This window comes from Propithecus coquereli, unplaced genomic scaffold (assembly GCF_000956105.1).
Source record: "Propithecus coquereli isolate 6110/MARCELLA unplaced genomic scaffold, Pcoq_1.0 Scaffold20, whole genome shotgun sequence".
Taxonomy (NCBI): Eukaryota; Metazoa; Chordata; class Mammalia; order Primates; family Indriidae; genus Propithecus; species Propithecus coquereli.
Window position 1 is genome coordinate 1,289,952 of NW_012144967.1, and position 14,246 is coordinate 1,304,197.

At 42.6% G+C, this 14,246-nt stretch overlaps 1 pseudogene across 1 annotated transcript; it reads right to left on the reverse strand.

The window, feature by feature from the left end:
• Positions 1–10,044: 10,044 nt before the first annotated feature.
• On the reverse strand, positions 10,045–10,546 carry LOC105809893 (annotated as a pseudogene). The gene has a single exon (XR_001137474.1). The product of XR_001137474.1 is annotated as a 60S ribosomal protein L26 pseudogene (transcript).
• Positions 10,547–14,246: the final 3,700 nt, after the last annotated feature.

A 14,246-nucleotide genomic window follows, 5' to 3' on the forward strand; every position in this document is an offset into this window, starting at 1 on the left:
GATTCAAGTAAATAAAACCAGAGATGAAAAAAGAGACATTACAACTGATATCACAAAAACAGAAAGGATCATCAGAGACTATTATGAACAACTACACAGAAATCGAAAAACCTAGAAGGAACAAATAAATCTCTGGACACATGTAACCTACCAAGTTTGAACCATGGAGAAATAAAAAAATCTGAACATACCAATAATTAGTAACACATTAAATTGGTAATAAAAAGTCTCCCAATAAAGAAAACCCCAGGACCTGATGACTTCACTGCTGACTTCTAACAAACACTTAGGAAGAACTAACATCACTCAACTATTCTAAAAATTTAAAGAGGAAGGAATTCTTCCAGACTTATTCTATGAGGCCAGCATTACCCTGATACCAAAACCAGAAAAGGACACAACAGAAAAAGAAAACTACAGGCCGATATCCCTGATGAACATAGATGCAAAATCCTCAATAAAATACCAGCAAACCAAATTCAACAACACATTAAAAAGATCATTTACCACAATCAAGTGGAATTTATCCCAGGGATGCAAGGATAGTTCAACATAGGCAAATCAATAAACCCGTTACATCACATTAACAGAATCAAGAACAAAAACCGTATGATTATTTCAATAGATACAGAAAAGGCATTCAATAAAATTCAACATCCTCTCGGGATAAAAATTCTCAAAAAACTGGGAATAGAAAGAACATGCCATAAAATAATACAGGCCATATATGACAGACCCACAGCTAATACTGAATGGGGGGAAACTGAAAGCCTTGCCTCTAAGATCTGGAAGAAGACAAGGATATCCACTTTCACCACTTTTGTTCAACATAACAGTGAGAGTCCTGGCCAGAGTAATTAGGCAAGAGAAAGAAACAGGAGTTAGAGACCAGCCTGGGCCACAGAGTAAGACCCAGTGTCTACTAAAGATTTAAAAATTAGCCAGGCACGGTGGCGCGCATCTGTAATCCTAGCTACTTGCAAGGCTGAGGCAGGATGATCACTTGAACCCCAGTTCGAGGTTACAGTGAGCTATGATTGCACCACTGCATTCCAGCCTGGTCAACAGAGTTGAGACCCTATCTCTAAAAAAAAAAACAAAAGAGGAAAGAAAAGAGAAAATGATCTGAATAGACATTTCACAAAAGAAGACATACAGATGGCCAACAGGTATAGGAAGAAATGCCCAACTTTACTAATCATAAGGGAAATGCAAACCGAAAACAACAATTAGATATCATCTCACTCTTATTAAAATGGCTATTATCCAAAGGAAAAAATAACAGGTGTTTGTGATGATGCAGAGAGGGGAATACTAGTGCAACTGTTGGTGGAATGTAAATTAGAACAGCCACTATGGAAAACAGTATGGGAGTTCCTCAAAAAACTAAAAATAGACCTATTAATACACAGGATCCAGCAATCCCACTGGTGGGTATATATCCAAAAGAAATTAAATCACTATATCAAAGAGATATCTGCACTCCCGTATTTACTGCAGCATTACTCACAATAGCCAAGATGTGGAATCAACCTAAGTGCCCATCTATGAGTGAATGGATAAAGAAAACGTGGTGTATATAAACAGTGGAATATTATTCAGCTATAAAAAATAGGGCTGGGAGCAGTGGCCCACGCCTATAATCATAGCACTTTGGGAGACCGAGATGGGATGATCTCTTGAGGCCAGGAGTTTGAGACCAGCCTGAGCAACATAGTGAGACCCCGTTGCTACAAAAAAAAATAGAAAAATTAGCTGAGCATGATGGAGCATGCCTGTAGTCCCTACTCAGGAGGCTAAGGTGGGAGGATGGCTTGAGCCTAGGAGTTTGAGGTTGCAGTGAGCTATGATGATGCGACTGCACTCTAGCCTGAGCAACAGAGCAAGACCCTGTCTCAAAAAAAAAAAAAAGAAAAACGAAATCCTGTCATTTGCAGCAACATAGATGGAACTGGAGATCATTAAGTTAAGTGAAATAAGCCAGGCACAGAAACACAAATACCACATGTTCTCACTCATATGTGGGAGCTAAGAAAGTTGCTGTCATTGAGGTAGGAAGTTGAATGACAGTTATCAGAAGCTGGGCAGGGCGGCAGGGGAGGGGAGAATAAAAGAGGTTGGTTTGTGTACAAAAGTACAGTTAGACAGAAAAAACAAGTTCTAGTGTTTGTTAGCACAGTTGGGTGATTATGTTAACAAAAATTTATTGTATATTTCAAAATAGCTAGAAGAGAAGATCTGGAATGTTTCCAACAGAAAGAAATGATAAATGCTTGAGGTGGTAGATACCCTAATTACTGTGATTTGATCATTACACATTGCACGTATGTATCAAAATATCACTTATACCCCATAAATATGTATAATTATTATATATCAATAAAAATTTTTTAAAAAAGATTTATGGTGAAATAAGCTAGATACAAAAGAACACATATTAGATGATTCCATGTATATGAGGTGTCTAGAATAGTCAACTTCATAGAGAAAAACGTGTAATAGTGATTACTAGAGGTTGGGAGAAGGAAGGAATGGAGGGTTATTGTTTAATGGATACAGAATTTCAGTATGGGACAATGCAAATTTCTAGAAATGCTAGTGGTGATGGTTGTACAACAATGTGAATGCACTTAATAACACTGAATTGTACACTTAAAAAGGGTTAAAATGGCAAATTTACTGTTATGTATATTTTACCACAATTTTTGAAAAGCATGGACTTCACTATCACCTTCCCCCACCATTTTTTAACCTGAGTAAAAAATTCCACCTGAAGAAAGACTAAAGCCGCAATAAGTCACTTACTTCTGGCTAACATCCCTGTCCTTTAGACAGGGCTAGGAATTACGTTGGGATTTTAACTAAGCCTATTCTTTTCCATGTATGAAAGCCTTCTGGAGTTCTACAGAATCAAGATCTAGAAGTCACTTTCTCAGACAGCAGCAACAAAATCTCAAAGTAACGATATCCGAGCTGCTGGTTTGCTGAAGGTGTCTCAGGATTTGAAAGGTCCTGAAACAAAGTCATTATGGATGGAAATTATTCTCACATAAATGCTGTACTGCAAACCCAGAACAATCAAAACGTACACATTTCCCTAGGAACAGGAGAAGAGGCAGGGAGGGGCAGTGGTAACTCCAGAATTTTCTGGTGGCTAAGGCCTGAGGATGGTGAGCTGGTTGGAAAAGGGCATGGTCTTGGTAAGAGAAGCTCATTATTACATGATGTTTGTTTGATGTATCCTGAAGACATTAGCAAACATATGAGCTAAGCTAAAATGTTACAGATTATTATTTTATTTCACAGAATTATCACAGCAACCTTTCAAGCTAAGAAGTGGAGAAAAAAGGAAGATCTGGTCAACTTGGGCCTCAGTCTCCCCCACCTGTATAATGTGAGCAATAACAATCTACCCTAAATATTATTAGGACCCCAGAGAGTTAAAGTAAAATGGAAAAAAGAGGTCCATGGTGACTTTGATGAGAGTAGTTTGAATATGCAACCAGGGCTGGAAGCCAGGCAGTGGTAAATGAATTTAAAAGTTAATGGGAATTCTCTTCTCTCCTTTTATTTATTTTTTTCTTGATCACTCTGGTGAGAGGTTTATCAATTTTACTGATTTTCTCAAAAAACCAACTTTTGGTTCCTTTGATTTGCATTATTATGTTTCTTCTATTTCATTAGTTTCTGCTTTGATCTTTATTATTTTCTTTCTTCTGATTTGAGAACTTTCTTCTCGTATAATATTGTTGCTTAGTGCTATAAATTTCTCCCAAGGTTCTGCTTTAGCAACATGCCATAAATTTTGATATGATATTTTTAATTTTCATTGATCTCAAAATGCTTTCGAATTTCCTTTTTGATTTTTCCTTTCATCCATGACTTATTTACAAGTATATTATTTAGTTTCCAAATATTTGGGGATTTTCCAGGTATCTTTCCATTGTTGATTTCTAATTAAAATTCATCATAGCCAGAGAACGTAGTCACATTGTGTGACTTGAATCCTTTTGAATTGATTTGGACTTGTTTTACCTATCTTGGTCAGTGTCATATGTGCACCTAAGAGAGTGTGTGTTCTGTGCTGTTTGTTGGGTATTCTATAAATTCAGGTAGAGCTGGTTGGTTGGGGCTGTCATTCAAGTCTGCTGTGTCCTTACTGATTTTCTGCCTGTGTGTTCTATCCATTATTGAGAGAGGGGTATTGAAATCTTTGACTATAACTGAGGGTTTGTCTATTCTCCTTGCAATTCTATTAGTTTTTGCTTCATGTATTTTGGAAGCACTGTTATTAGAGGCAAGAATGTTTAGGGCTATTATGTCACCTTTATTGATTGACCTTGATGCTACATGATTTTCTTTTCCTTCCTTCCTCCCCCCCTCTTCCTTCCTTCCTTCCTCTCTTCCTTCCTTTCTTAGACAGTGTCTTGCTTTGTCTCCCCAGCTAGACTGCAGTGGCATTATCATAGCTCACTGCAACCTCAAACTCCTGGGCTCAAGAGATCATCCTGCCTCAGTGTTCCAAGAAACTGAGACTACAGGAGGGCACCAGCAGCCTGGCTAATTTTTTCTGTTTTTTTGTAGAGACAGAGTTTCGCTCTTGCTCAAGCTGGTCACGAACTCCTGACTTCAATTGATTCTCCCCCATGGGCCTCCCAGTGTGCTAAGATTATAGGCATGAGCCACTGCGCCCAGCCTGCTACATGATTTTCTGACTCCACATTGTGAGCTTCAGAACACAGCTTCCAAGACAGGTAAGGGTCAGGAATAGTCTTACAAGCAGGCAACAGAGAGGGTGACCTCAGCAGGTAGTTGGCTGAGGGCTGCTGCCCAAAATGCCTCTTGTGGCTCCCTAATCATTGCCCCATCTCTGCGGGACCCTGTGCCTGAAGTTTTACCTCCAGAGATCCTTTGGGTTTTTCTCAAATTTTCATAAATGCCTGCAAGAGAGGAAACACAGCATCACGTACACTTTCCTGCCAGAGAGAAGGTGCAGTGTGTGAGCCCGGGGGCCCAGAGTGGAACCCAAAACTGGGGGAGTCAGGAGCACCCCAGAAAGATACAACCTCTCAAAGCTGGTCTGGGGTTCAGGGTAACCAGCTGTGATTGCAGATGTCAGCGTAGAGGCCGGGGACCTGATTAACGCCATCTCAAACTGGCTCCCAGCCTGCAGGCCCAGGGAAGTCTCCGCAGATTTTGGAATCCCAGGTGTGGCAGCCCCAATGAACGCTGATGTTTTCCAAGATTTGCAACATGCTTCTAGTGTGAGCGGATGTGAGGGTGGAGATGAAAGAAGGCAGGCCCAACAGCCTTCCCTTCCTTATTTGTTTCCCCAAAAGCTCTATCCAGAATGAAAAGGAACTAAGCATTGTCCTTTGAATCTCAGTTCAAATTGGACATTCTGTTGCGCCGGGTAACCTGCATGATTTCCAGGGTCATGCTTGTTTGTGTACTTTTCTCTGGTGTTAGACTGTGTGTGTTGCAGGATATATTTTCATCACATTTATGGCAGCACAAATGTAGCCCTGATTCCCCCAAGATTCTGATCTGAACTCTACAAATCAAGATTAACAGCTCGGAGGGTTTCCATGCTGCCAGTGCGTAAGTACCCCACTGGTATATATCCAGAGAGGACATGATGTATTTCGTTAAACCTAAGTCCCAGAGATAGAATGCCAAGCATTATTGTATGAACCAGCAGGAAAGGGAAAGCACTACCCAACTACGACAAAGCGTGAGTTGCGGTTGACAGTGAGATTCATCTGATTTCAGGATGCCAAATTTTTTTTAAAAGTGGCTCTCAGCATCAATGAAATACGGTGGGCAAGGAGAACTAGAACAGGAGGACGTGCACATAGACTTATATATAAAAGTAGTGCAGTTATTTAAAAAGTGCCCACCTCAGTCTAACTTTAGCTAAGCACACAGTGGCAGGAAAACAATGCGGAATCGTGCCTTTCCCTCGGAGCAGAGGAACCTTAACCATCAGGAGGCATCACCCCGAGACAGGAAAGGAGGGAGGGAAAGGTCTCAGGAGAAGATGGACTTTCAAAAGGAAACAAGCCATAGCCCAGAGTATAAAAAATAAATGTGCGTACTGATCTAAAGAAATGACCTCATGAATAAACAAATGAGTGGGCGGGGAGGAGAGCTAACTTTTTCACACGGATGCATTCCCAACAATTGATGTAGACACTGCCCTCTGGGGGGCGTAACTCCCCTTGATATTGGGCTGCGCGTGGTGACTTCCTTCCAAAGAGTACAGGATAAAAGGAGACAAGTTTATGGTAGGGGGACCTGACAAACACTCCCTCAGCCAGGTGAGATCAAGAAGAAGGTCAGCATCAACAGTGGTAGGTCATGTTGATGTGATGTGACCCGCAGGGCACCTCACCTCTGTGGTCTCTTCCCCAAAGCCCTTGACCTCAGTCTGGTTATGAGAAAAGCAGCAGGCCAATCTCGCGTGGGACAAACACAAAATACCTGGCCGGTACTCCTCGAAACTGTCAAGGGCATCAAACACTGGGAAAGTCTGAGAAGCGGCCACGAGTCAAGACAAGCCTAAGGAGACATGATGACATAGGCATGCTTTGTCCTGGGTGGGATCCTGGGGCAGAAAAGAGACATTAGGGGAAAAAACGAGGGAACCTGAATAAACTATGGGCTTTCTTTAACAAAACATATCAGTATTGGTTCAGTCATTGTGACAAATGCACCATACTAATGTAAAGGGTTAACACTAGGAGAAGCTGAGTGTGGAATGTATGAGAATTCTTTGTACTGTCTTCATAACTTTTCTGTACATCTAAATGTATTTTTAAACACAAAGTTTATTTAAAAAAACAAACAGGAAACAAGCTGGAAGGGCTTTTCTGTGCAGCACCCTGGGAGGAACTGAGGACTCTAAAATTTGCTGGGGGTGGTTTTGGGGGCAGGGGGACCCACAGCAACACCCCCGAAAGGTGTTGGTGTCATTTTGAAAGATCTGTCATCTTGCTCTGGTTTTTCTGGTCTGTCATCCCATCGGTGTGGGAATGGATTTAGGATTTAGCTAGAACTAAACATTTGACTCATTTGTCTATGAATAGCAAGCTTTTCCCCAAATAAACGCGCTTCCCTGCATGTTTACTGAGAGCCTGGCATTTGTGGGGAGGACTGGGAACCAGAGCTCTTTGTGAACACGGGCAGTGGGGCTTCCGCTCCACGGTGTGGGTTTTATCTTCACTCGCTTTTATCCTTGGAGCTGTCTGCGGTTCGGCCCCTTGTGTGGGCTGCTGCCGTTACAGATGCAGCCTTCTGCCCAGGGCCCAGGCTCTTTGTCATGGGCTCACACAGTCCCCATGTTCTTGTGGTCTTGTGCCATTTCAAAATGAGAATGTAGGGACAGTCCTATTTCATGCTGTCCTGGGGCCGGTATGAACTGTGCATAGTCACTTGATTATTTCTCTTCCATAAGATGGGCTCACACTACAGTGACCAGGCTGAAGAGAGAAGGTGCAAGAGATCTTGGAAGAGGGTTCCGGTGAGTCTGGGGTATCCAGCCCCGGAGCTCAGTGTCCAGACAGCCCGTTGCTGTGCTTGCCCAGGAAGTGGCTGGCACCGAGTTTGGCTGCTGCTGTAGGTGAGGTCCCTGTAGACTACAGAGAGATGTCTGGGGTCTCCTTTCATCCTCATCCTGGCTATTTTTATCTGAGGCCTTTCCCATTTTAATCAAGAAAACGAAAGCAAACTCACTGTGGACTATGTTGGGAAACGTCTGTCATACATACGTGTCTGTATTCGCCTAGGTTAGAAAAACGTTGCCTTGGGATTTGGTAGGAAGAATAGAGACCCTCTTGGGAAAGAAAATAGGGATGAATCAAAAGAATTCACTTTTACTTGGAAAGGCAAACAGTTACCTGCCCTTCCCTGAGCAGGACCCATTCTTCACCTTAAAGCACTGTGCTGATTCTGCTTTTTATTCTTTATCGTATTATTTAAAGCAACCTGTAAGAAAGGCCTGAAGACACCTCCTCTTTGGAGTAAAGAAATTATTCTGCACATCAAGCTTGTCAGGAGCCCTGAACTCTTGGCCACCCAGGCTGTGAGTTACATGTGTCTGTGCAGTTATCATACATGTGTCTTGGCCCAAATGATCCGTGCTGCGTTTTACAAATCCCTTCTTTCATTTGCTGACTTTCCAGGCTAAGGCACTCCTAGAAGAGCTAAGGATGTAATTTCTTCTGAATGAATATGGGGTGGTAGTGGCTGCAAAATTAGAGTATCCAGAAACCAGGGGATAATGACGAAGCCACTGCATAAGTCGCTACATAAAACTTGTGACTGGGGAGGGCAGCGAGCCCAGCACAGGCTGGCTCAACGCTAAATACTTTGGCACATACTGTTGGTAAACAGCATGAAGTCACTCTTCTAGGAGTTTGTAGGAGATGCCTCTTTTCATTGTGAACTTTTAGCATTTATATTATTTTTCTATGTTTTCCTTCTTTTAAAAACACTCTTTTTCCATTTATGGGCAACCATAACAAAAGTGTATTTGAGTTATTTATTTATTTATTTTTAAATTTTGAGACAGGATTTTGCTCTGTCACCCAGGTTGCAGTGCAGTGGCGCAATCATAACTCACTGCAGCCTTGAACTCCTAGGCTCAAGTGATCCTCCCTACTCAGCCTCCCAGGGCTAGGACTATAGGTGTATGTAAGCATGCTTGGCTAATTTTTAAAATTTTTTTGTAGAGATGGGGTCCTGCTATATTGCCCAGTCTGGTCTTGAACTTCCGGCCTCAAGAGATCCTCCTGTCTTGGCCTCCCAAATTGTTGAGATTACAAATGTCAGCCACGACGCCCAGCCTATTTCTACTCTATTAATAGTCATTTCTGAAATTTTTCCATGCATACATAATTTAACAAAGTCTAAAGCTGATATGTGAATGCCTGTCCTACAGAATACAAGGACCTTAAAAGACATAAACTTCAATCACCCTCTTGGCCTGTATGTTCTCATTGTCCTATATTTTAGTTCAGTCCATTTTTAGGCCTAAAAATTGGCTATCATTATTATTATTATTTTGTACAAATAATGTTAATTTAGAGTTTACCTACAAGCTTACTGTTCCTCTTTGTAATTCATACCATCTTTCTGGGACCATTTGAAGGGCAGCCGTTAGATGTTCCCTTAGTATTTTGCCTTTTGATAGTAAATTCTTGGTATTTTTAAAATGAAAATATCTTTATCCTTGTTCCTGAAAAATAATTTTTGTGGGTACACAACTATAGGTTGACAAATTTTGTCAGCACTTTGAAGATATTTACTGTTTTCTGGCTTTTATTGTTGCTTTTGAGAAATTTAATCTTAGTCTAATTAGACTGTCAATTTTTGAAGGTGATCTGTCTTTTCTCTCTGGCTACTTGAAGCCCTCCTATACCACCATATATGTACATGCGTGTGCCTATCTGTATCTATATACCTATCTTTATTGAGATATAATTCATATACCATACAATTTACCCGTTTAAAGTCTACAATTCAGTGGTTTTTACTAAATTCACAGGGTTGTGTAACCATCACTACAATCAATTTTAGAATCTTTTTATCACCCCTAAAAGAAACCCCGTATCCATTAACTGTCACTCCTCCTCTTAACATACCACAGGCTGCCATCAATCTACTTCTTATCTCAATAGATTTGCTTAATCTGGACAATCACATAAATGAATTTGTACAATATGTAGCCTTTTGCAACGGGCATCTTTCACTTATAATTCTAAACTGCTTTTAAGTCATCTGTTGAATTCTTCACTTTAACAATTGTGTTTTTAATTTCTATAAGTTCTATTACTTCCTTTTTCAATTTGCCTGATCTTTTGATAGTCTCTTGTTGCTTATTTTTGTGCGTCTATCTTTAAATATTTCATACATGGTTATGCTATTTTCTGATCATTCTAGTAGCTGAAGTTCCTGAGGTTCTAAATCTATCTGCTGATTTTTACTAATGGTAGTTTGTTTCTTTGTCTATTTGGTGATCTTTTTTTTTTTTTTTCCTTTTAGCAGTTTTTAATGAAAGTTGTACATAAGATTATGTTATTCCTGCATCTTCTCAATTGTTTCTTCCTTGTACTTGCCCTTTTCCTTTCCTACTTGGCGAGATTTCGCTTTCCGTTCAAGGATCTTTTTGCGGTCTTTGTCCAGTTTAAGCCTAGTAATAACCACCTTGCTGGGGTGAATGCCCACATGGACAGTTGTGCCATTGGCCTTTTCCCGCTGCACCTGTTCAATGTAGATGACATATTTCTTCCTGTAAACCTGGACTACTTTGCCAATTTGCTGACCCTTATAGTGTCCCCGAACCACCTGAACTTCATCATCCTTTCGGATGGGCATGGATCGAACATTGTATTTCTGTCTCAGTTCTTTGGAAAGAGGGGAAGACATAATCTTCCTGTGAATGTGGGAAGGTGCATTGAAATGTCTCTTGCGGTTCTTGCTTCCGTCCGAAGTCACAAAGGGATTGAATTTCATTTTGGCCGCTGCCGCTTCAGCGATGGCCGCAAAAGGGTATTTGGTGATCTTTGATTGGAAACTGATATTTGGTTCATCTTAATTTGTGAAAAATCTGAGTTTTTAATTCCTCATGAAAAATAGCATAAGCTTCTGTGGGAGTCAGAGGTGCTTGAGACTACAGGGGCCTTTGTCAAGGGTCTGACTTGAAGGAGGAGCCTTGGTTTCATGTCCAGCCCACTTACTGCCCACGATGCTGATCATGGAATTTGCCCTCACCTGCCTCCTGTGTGTGCCCTAACCACTCACTCCCCTCAGCCTGCAGCTCTCAGTATGTGTATATGTATGCATGTATGTGCATGTGTATGTATGTGTGTATGCATGTGTACATGTATATGTGCACACATGTACGTGCAAGTGTGTGCATGTGTGTGCACACGTGCATGTGTGAATGTGTATGTGCATGTGTATATGTGTGCATGTGTGTATATATGTGTGTATGTGTGTGTGTATGCATGTGTGCATGTGTGTATATGTATGAGTACATGTTTGCTCCTCAGAGCTGTCCTTTACCTCCTGCTTGCCCACGATGTTCAGAAGCTCTGCTATTTTATCTATGAATGGGGCAGAATCAGATTCTGTTTGCCTGCAGCTGAGACCCTGACTGATAGAATGGCCTTCTAATAATAGCAAAATTGTATTTATGAGCACTGGCGTGTGCCCCACCCTGTTATAAGGGGTTTATGTGTGTTAACTCCCTTAGTCTTCACAACTTTCTGTTTTACAGATGAGGAAACTCAACCACAGGGAAGTCGGGTCCCACATCTTGCACCTGTTGGCGCTGGGAGGTAAACCCAGGCAGTCTGGCTCTTTCCTTCTCATGACTGCAAAAAGGAATGGAAGGGCTCAGAACCATCCAGGAGTTGGCAGAAACAGTCCTGTTTTGTGAGGAACTGGCTGCAGACACCTGGAAGCTTATGGAAGCTGGCCTTTCTGGTATGTTGTGAGTTACAGTGAGGCTGGCAGTGGGTTGGGTCTGGGGTTCTCTGAGCTTTTTCCTGGTTGAAAAAAGTCCAAATTCTAACTCAAGACTTGAGCGTTTCCTTGGCTGCATCTGTGTCGACAGGCCAGCAAATCAATGCTACGGTTGCCGCAAATGCACGATGCAAGTGGTTTGGCTGCATTTCCAGCTTGACTGGGGAACTCTGAGAATAGACTCAAGACCCTGTCTTGACCTAACAGAGGCATGACATTGATAGCCAAGCGTGAATAAACAGCTGGCAATTCTAAGTGACACCTGTGTGGGGACAAACAGCAGACAATTGCCCCAAGAAGGAGAAGAGGCCTGCGTTGCAGAGGAGACCTCATCCCTCCTCACAGACTGTCTGAGGACACGCTTTCTCCTGGTCGGCTACTTACTTTAAAATAAGCATGCTGTTTGTAATAATAGCCATTTATTAAGTGCTCACCCTGTGCCAGGCACTATGCTTACAAAGGCTGCTTATACAAAGTTGCTTTACCTACTTCCCTCTTTGGGTCCTAGGAACAACTTTGCCACATGACCACTAGTATTCCCCCATGACATGAATGAGGAAACTGAGGCCTCACAGCCAGAGAGGCGGGGACAATGGGAACCCAGCTCTGGGCCAGAAGAACCTGCCTTGGGGCACTCCCTGTCCCTCCCAGGAGTGTCCCTTTAGCCTCCTCTCTTTACCACAGAGGCAGGAGGAGCACCCGAAGGCAGACAAGTTGCAACCCAAGGGCCAAAGACAAGTGGTTCTCTCAGGGGCCCGCCAGTTTGTTTCTCTTCCCGCCGCCCGTGTGAATCTGGTTACCAAGGGGCCTGCACACTGGGATTTCTCTGCAGCCACAGAAACAGGAGCTGGCTGGGCCCTGCACTCCTGGGTCTTGATCTGGAGGGTGTTTACCTTCACGGCTTCCCAGCTGGAATTCACCAGGTGCTGCCGGAAGGGTCCAAAACCTGAAACCGAAGACACCCAGGTTTGCTCAAGCCAGGCCTTGGGAGTGGGGGCCTCTACTCCCGGCTGTCTCAGGCACCAGGCTGTGCTCTGTGACAATCTCTTGCTGCTCCCCAGACTACCTCGGGCTCTAGGCATCTGTGTATGTCCCCTTTCTCATGGAGGCCGGCAACCTTGCCAGTCTGGGAGCGTTCTTAGAGTCCTCTCGTGTGAGGCATTGCAGGGAAGCCCAAAAAGAGGCGCAGCGGCTCACGCCTGTAATCCTAGCACTCTGAGAGGCTGAGGCGGGAGGATTGCTTAAGCTCAGGAGTTCGAGACCAGCCTGAGTAAGAGCGAGACCCCGTCTCTACTATAAATAGAAAGAAATTAGCCAAACAACTAAAAATAGAAAAAATTAGCCGGGCATGGTGGCGCGCGCCTGTAGTCCCAGCTACTGGGAGGCTGAGGCAGGAGGATCGCTTGAGCCCGGGAGTTTGAGGTTGCTGTGAGCTAGGCTGACACCACGGCACTCACTCTAGCCAGGGCAACAGAGTGAGACTCTGTCTCAAAAAAAAAAAAAAAAAAAGAAGGTAAGGCTGACCCACTGCCAGGCTAGGAGGGCTGGAGAGCATGTATGTACAGATGTCTGATTAAACTGTATGCTTTGCAGAGGACCCAGAAACAGACCCACATGAATGTGCCCAATTGTTTGTTGACAACGGTGCAAAAGCAACTCAGTAGAGGAGGGATAGGTAAATGGTGTTAGAACAATTGGACACCAATAGGCCAGAAAATGCACCCCTCAACCTAAGTCTTGCACCTTCTACAAAAATGGACTCAAAATGGATCATAGACTTCAATGTAAAATAGAACTATAAAACTTTTAGGCAGAGAAAATCTTAGGATCTAAGGCTAGGCAAAGAGTTTTAGACTTGAAACCAAAGCATGATCTGTAATGGGAAGAACTGACAAATGGAATTTCTCCAAAATTAAAAACTTTTGCTCCGCAAAAGACCCTATTAAGAGGATGAAAAGACAAGCTACAGCCAGGGAGAAAATAGCTGCAAATTATATATTTGATCAAGGCATTGTTTATAGAATATATAAAGGATTCTTGGCCAGGCTCGGTGGCTCACACCTATAATCCTAGTACTTGGGGTGGCTGAGGCTGGAGGATTGCTTGAGGCCAGCAGGTTTAGGTTGTAATGAGCAATGATGACACCACTGCACTCTATCACAGGCAACAGAATGAGATTCTGTCTTAAGGAAAAAAAAAAAGCTCTCAAAACGCAGTGTTAAAAAACAAACAATCCAAATGGATAATGGGCAAAAGACAGTAAGTTCACTGAAGAGGATATACGGTTGGCAAATAAGCACATGAAAAGATGGTCAACATCATTAGTTATCACGGAAATGCAAATTAAAACCTCGATGAGATGTCACTGCACACTTATCAGTGTGGATAAAATAGAAATACTGGTAACACCACATGTTGACAAGAATGAGGAGAAACTGGGTCACTCATGTATTGCTGGCAGGAATATAAAATGGTACTGTCACTCTGAGAAATAGTTTGATAATTTCTTTTAAAATTGAAAGTGGGCTGGACACGGTGGCTCACGCCTGTAATCCTAGCACTCTGGGAGGCCGAGGCAGGCTGATTGTTTGAGCTCAGGAGTTCGAAACCAGCCTGAGCAAGAACGAGACCCCGTCTCTACTAAAAATAGAAAGAAATTAATCGGACAACTAAAAATATATAGAAAAAATTAGCCGGGCATGGTGGCACGTGCCTGT